The following is a 5,961-nucleotide window of genomic DNA, read 5'->3' as shown; positions in this document are numbered from 1 at the left end:
CAGCTACTATTGCATTATCACTGTGTGCCAGGCATCTGCCCTCATAGAACTGGAGGAATAGATTATTATAATGCTAATTTTATAGGTGCTAAGAGGAGCTGGGTAGCTTGCTGAGACTACCAGGTAACAGATGGCAGGGGTGTGGTTTCATTGTACATCATCACAATTTAGAACTTATGTTCTGAACACTTCCACATAGCAATTCTTACAGCTTCCAAAATGAGTGCTATCTGAATCTTTGAAAACTGAATAAAATTATCACTGTGAGAGGAAGTGAGGATAATCAGAACCAACTACTATTGAAGCCAGTCAGGTCTGGGGAGCTGGCTATTCCACCATAAGGACTTGGGTTCACATCCCTTGTACCCATATAAAAGCTTGGCATGGCCACAAATGCCAAAGCCCAATATGGGCAGGTATGGACAGGTAGATCCTAGGAGCTCACACGACAGCCAGCCTAGCTGAAACACCATCAACAGCAGGCCCTGTCTTAAGGGAACAGGGTGGCAAGCAATAGAGGAAGACTCCCAAGATCTGGTCTCTGCATGTGCACACACACCCACTCACACATGCATACACACACAACACATACATACGCAGTTTTTAAAAATAAAGTCCAGCTAGTGAAATAGGAAAAAAGATAGGAATCCATTACATCTCCCCCAGATTATTAAAAGTAGGGATTACTGCCTTCTTCCCCTAACATCAGGTAAAACTATTATTCACCCCCCCTTTCATGGTGAGCCCCAACAATGTGCTCACAATAATGACTGCAGAAAAAGGCCCCACAGGGTGCTGTACTGGACAGGGTGGGGCAGATGCTGATGAATTCTCCCCTCTCATTTCTCACTGACCCCAGTAGTACAAATAATATAAACCCAGAGATAGATATTGGAGTTCAACCAGAAAAACAAGCAGCCAAGCCACTAGAGAAGTCTTCCCTCTACCAAGGCTGGGTGACTGCAAACCAAGCAGCCATCCTCTCTCTCCTCCCATTTTATCTTCCCTCTAGTGCTAGGATTAAGGGTGTAAGAACTGGGATTAAAGGGGTGAGCCACCACCACCTGGATTTGTTTCTGTATTGATCTTGTGTAACCCAGGGTGGCCTTGAACTCATGAAAATCCATCTGCCTCTATCTCCCAAATCCTGGGATTAAAGGTGTGTTTCATTGTTGCATGACCTCTAGTGGCTTTAGTTTTGGCTCTGGTCTTCAGGCAAGATTTATTTATCAAAATACAAATAACATACCCTATACCAGGCCACTCCTAGGCTATAAGCATTCTTAAAGGGAAACCAAACCCACAAGGTTTCAAGTGGACAGGTGACATGTTTAGTTCTTCAAAGAAAGGGAAAAAAATTCCAAAATAAATTGGACTGGTCTAACTGCCATTCTCCAGGTTTAAAGTGAATGAAAATCTGAAAAGGTTTTCTTATTTCTTAGCTTCCCATCTTGAATGAATTTTAAGACCAATAAAAACAAGAATTCAGAGAAAAAAATAGAGATGGAGCATACCTTCTGAAACTTACAAAAAAAAGTGGCAAAAAGTAAGACACCATTGCAATTCTAGTGACTGGGATAGGCCCTACCACTCAGTTTTAAGCTAATGGTAAAATACAAGGTTTAATTTTTCAATATAACATTTTTATTGATTCTCTAGGAATTTCACATCATGCACCCTGATTGCATTCACCTCCCAGTCCTTCCACATGCTCCCCAACCCTTGTGACCTCCCCCTCCCCCCGAAAGTTTTTTAAACATTCAATTTGTGCTACCTACATGCTCACTGCAGAATGGCTTAACTCCCAGTGGGCTGCCTTCTAAACGGACTGCGTATTTCCCCTCCCGCACCCTTGCAGCACCCTGTTCCCCCTTGGGGGTAGATGCGGGCTGGTTTGGGGGTCGGGACTGTTACAGAAACCTCTCAACTGTGCGTCTGCAGTTATTGATATGACAGCAACGTTAGCTCCCATGCTCTTCACAGTCAGCTGGAGAACAGATCATGGGCCTCCACATGGTTTGGCAACACCACAGACACCAAACACAGCCCCTGGACACAGCAAGACTGAGGACAAGGTCCTTGGAGGCAGACCTGATCACGGACATCATCATGGCCTCAGGTGGCAGCATGACCCACAGACATCAACATGGGTTCAGATTGCACCATAGACCACAGAAATCCTCAAAGTCTGTGCTGGCACCATAGGCCACAGGCATCAGCGCAGACCTCTGGTGGCATCACGACCCAGGTGATCCTTCTGAACATCCAATCCAGAAACAGAACCATTCCCCATCCCAGGCCTCCATAGTTGCCCAGAGTCAAGGTGAACCCGGTGGCATGTTGGGGCTGGGGGAGGCTGGCGTAAGCTCCAGGCTGCTGCACACCATCCTGACAACCCTACTGGGTTACAACATGGTCCACTGTTGACCTCAGGCCTCTCTCACACCAGTAACCTCTCTTCACAGCACACACACGGCTCCCTATCTTTCACATCTCTCCATCACACATTCATCCACTGTAGTGGTGCCTGCCTGGTGAGGTGGGGGCGGCCTCAAAACACAAGGTTTGATGCCATTCGCATGTGTATACGGTAGAGCAGGAATAGATTTATTTAAAATGCATACAATGCCATGAGGTCATGATAGCTGAAAAATTAAGCAAGAAGGAAATGACATATCCTGAGTCACAGACAGACACATCCAGAAACATTAAATGCCCGCATGAAAAGAATCCCACTAGCAAGCCACCTCCGGCTAAGCTAGTTTCTTTCATCACAATCTGGTTTCCATTTCATTAACCTTTGGGTCACAGCTTCCAGAGACTGTTGACTGTTCCTCAAATGAAGCGGTAAGTGTGGAAGGACTGATAAAGGGGACCTCTAGGGAGATGACAGCGGCTGCGATATAGTTTGCAGATCTCCATGTGTCCCCCATGAGTGCAGACGGAGCAATTAGAACACCAAAGTCACAAACAATACGTACGTCAGATGGTAACTACTAGCTGATGGGAACCTTTCCCCAGGAACCTGAACATACAGCTAGAAGATAAACCACCAGCCATTACATGACTCTTACATTACCTGCTGTCACAGAGGAAGAAATGGGATTCGGGGTGTCTACTAGACCTGAGAACGGGAACCCCTAAAATTGCCAACAAGAGCTCAATGTAAAGTACACCAAGCCAGTGTGCTCCCCTGTAGCTAGAATTCAGACGAGCATATTCACATTTGTGGTGCAGCAGCTTCTCAGTGACAGCTCCCTTAAGGGACCTGGGAGCTCGGTTCCCATAACTCTGCAAATTAACCATCTAAAGCTTCCAGGATTAAAACCCACAGAGAAGGGTTGGAAAGTTAGCTCAGTGGTTGGTTAGGAGCAATGCCTGTGCTTCCAGAGGTCCTGAGTTCAATTCCAAGCAACCACATGTGGGCTCACAACCATGTGTGATGAGATCTGGTGCCCTCTTCTGGCCTGAAGACTACATACAGAACATTGTATACAAAATAAATAAATAAAACCCACGGAGAATGGACTGATAGGAGTAGATGTGACCTTGAGCAGGAGAGAGAAGAGATCCCGAGTAAGAGTCAACGAGAAAAGACACACAATCGGGTCTCTTAGCTCAAGCTTGTCTGATCATCATCGTTGTCATCTGAGCTAACATTTTGATTTGTTTCCTGTTTTTATCCAGTTGTTTGGCATTCTGTGGGGGAAACCTGACGACACTAAATAAAATGGAGCCTAAGGATGAACAAGTGATCACACTTGGATGGAGTTTGTCACGATACCAGTCTAGGAGAAAAACAAGCTGATAGACTAAAAACCACAAACACTGACTTTTTAAAGTATCTTTTCTCATTTGTGTGTATGTTATGTGTGTGTGCATGTGTGTGTGTGCATTGGTATGCATGAAATTATGCCGTGTATGCACTGGTACCTGCAGAGAACAAGTGTTTTGCAAGTGCTGGGTCACCTGGCCAGAGTTACAGGCAGCAGTGAGCTGCCCCCCACCCCCCTGCGTGCCTGGAAGAACAAGAAGTGCTCTTAACTTCTGAACCATCTCTCCGGTCTCCTACACACACCATTTCACTTCTATAGTATAACATATAATGGCAGCCAACTGTTGGTGAAGGGCTGAGCTGCACCAGGCTCTACATCAAGTACTTTCTACGACTGATAGCATTTGCTCATAGTAACTATTATTACTCCCAATTTTTTTTTACTCTGTTCTGTTTTGTTTTCAAAACAGGGACTCACGATGTAGCCCAGGCTAGCCTCAACTATGTAGCCCAGGCTAGCCTCAGCATTGCTGTCCTTCCTTCTATGCCACTTTGCGTTCCTTTTTAAAGATGGGTGTGCTGGCTACTGATGCATGTCTGTGACAGAACAGCTATTATGAACAACAAAAGGTAGGAGGAACTTATCTTCAGAGGTTTGGGTCCGTAGTCCTTTGCTCCTGTACCCATGATGAGGCAGAATAGCACAGTGGCATGAACACGTGGCAGAGGCCACTCACCTCAAGATGGAAAAGATACAGCCCCTAACAGCATCCTCTCAGTAGCCTAGTGACTCGAACTGGCACTACCAATTGGGAACTGTGGTAGTTTGAATGTAACATTGTTGAAGTAGGTATGGCCTTGTTGGAGAAGTGTGTCACTGGGTGGGGCGGGGGGTGGCTTTGAAGTTTCCTATGCTCAGGATATCACCCGGTATTTCAGTCAACTTCCTGTTGCCTTCTGATCAAGATGCAGCCAGTACCACGTCTGCCGGCATGCCACCATGCTCCCCACTATGATGATAATGGAATGAGCCTCTGACACGGTAAGTGATCTACCCCAACTAAATTTCCTTTATAAGAGTTGCCATGGTCAGAGTGTCTCTCCACAGCAATAGAAACCCTGTCTAAGACAGGAACCAAGCCCTCTATACATGAATGACCTTCTCCTGGGGACACTCATATCCAAACTGTAGCAATAAAGAAATAAACCAAGGGAATTATCTAGTCTATAGCAACACAGCCAATAAAGGGAAGAAACAAGATTGAAATCCCATGTGATTCTAAATTTCACTAATTTGTATTTGTAATAAAAAACTAATATAGTAAAATACTATGTCAAAAATTAAAATCTGGTATTATTAAAACATATTTCCATATGACAAAACTATATTTTTCTTAAATGTTTTAATCTAAAAGATATGACTAAGCAAAAATAAAGTATTTGTGAGGTTAATATGTAGACTGATCTTTTAAAATTTTTAACAACAAAGGTCTTGTTCATTCGTGCCCGTGTGGAGGGGAGGAGAGCTGTTTTCTTATTGTACAAATACGGCCATCCTGTTTATATCCAAATGCTCCTTAACATTCAACTCTCAGTCATTCTCATCTACCATGTATCTTTCTCCTGTCATTTGAGAAATGATTTCTTAATTTCTACAGCTGTAGTCATTGTATTTAGCGCATGGTTTAGTATATAATTATTCCCCAATTATAATTAGAATGTTTGCAGTAACAGAAACCCAATTTAGCCTACTTGCTGAAACTACAGAAAGATCACACAAAATATGTAAAGCGATGTTTGGCAACAACATAAGATAAGAGGAATGGGAGATCAGACAAAAGTCCTGAAGGAGGAGACTCAAGTAAGGTACCGGTTTGTATCCTGAGAGAGTCTCCAGGCTGTGACATAAGAAGAGGGGTCTTGGTTAGAACTCAGGTTATTCCCTGAATCCAGAAGACAAATCTGAGACCAAAGCCTGGAAAGACCAAAGTAAATAAAATTTACACAACAAAACACCAAGCAAGAGAAGGCGACACAGTGTAAGAACTCCGCAGATCTCTCTGAAACCTTGGGTGTGGCACTGATTTGTACACAAATGTGCTCTCCCCTCAGGTATTCAGTGGACTACTTAGATAGAAAGTTCAGAGACTCCACCGACAGCAAAATTGTGAAACAGAGAAGGAGAT

Source organism: Arvicola amphibius, chromosome 1 (assembly GCF_903992535.2).
Source record: "Arvicola amphibius chromosome 1, mArvAmp1.2, whole genome shotgun sequence".
Classification (NCBI taxonomy): Eukaryota; Metazoa; Chordata; class Mammalia; order Rodentia; family Cricetidae; genus Arvicola; species Arvicola amphibius.
Note: the sequence above shows the minus strand (reverse complement) of the source record.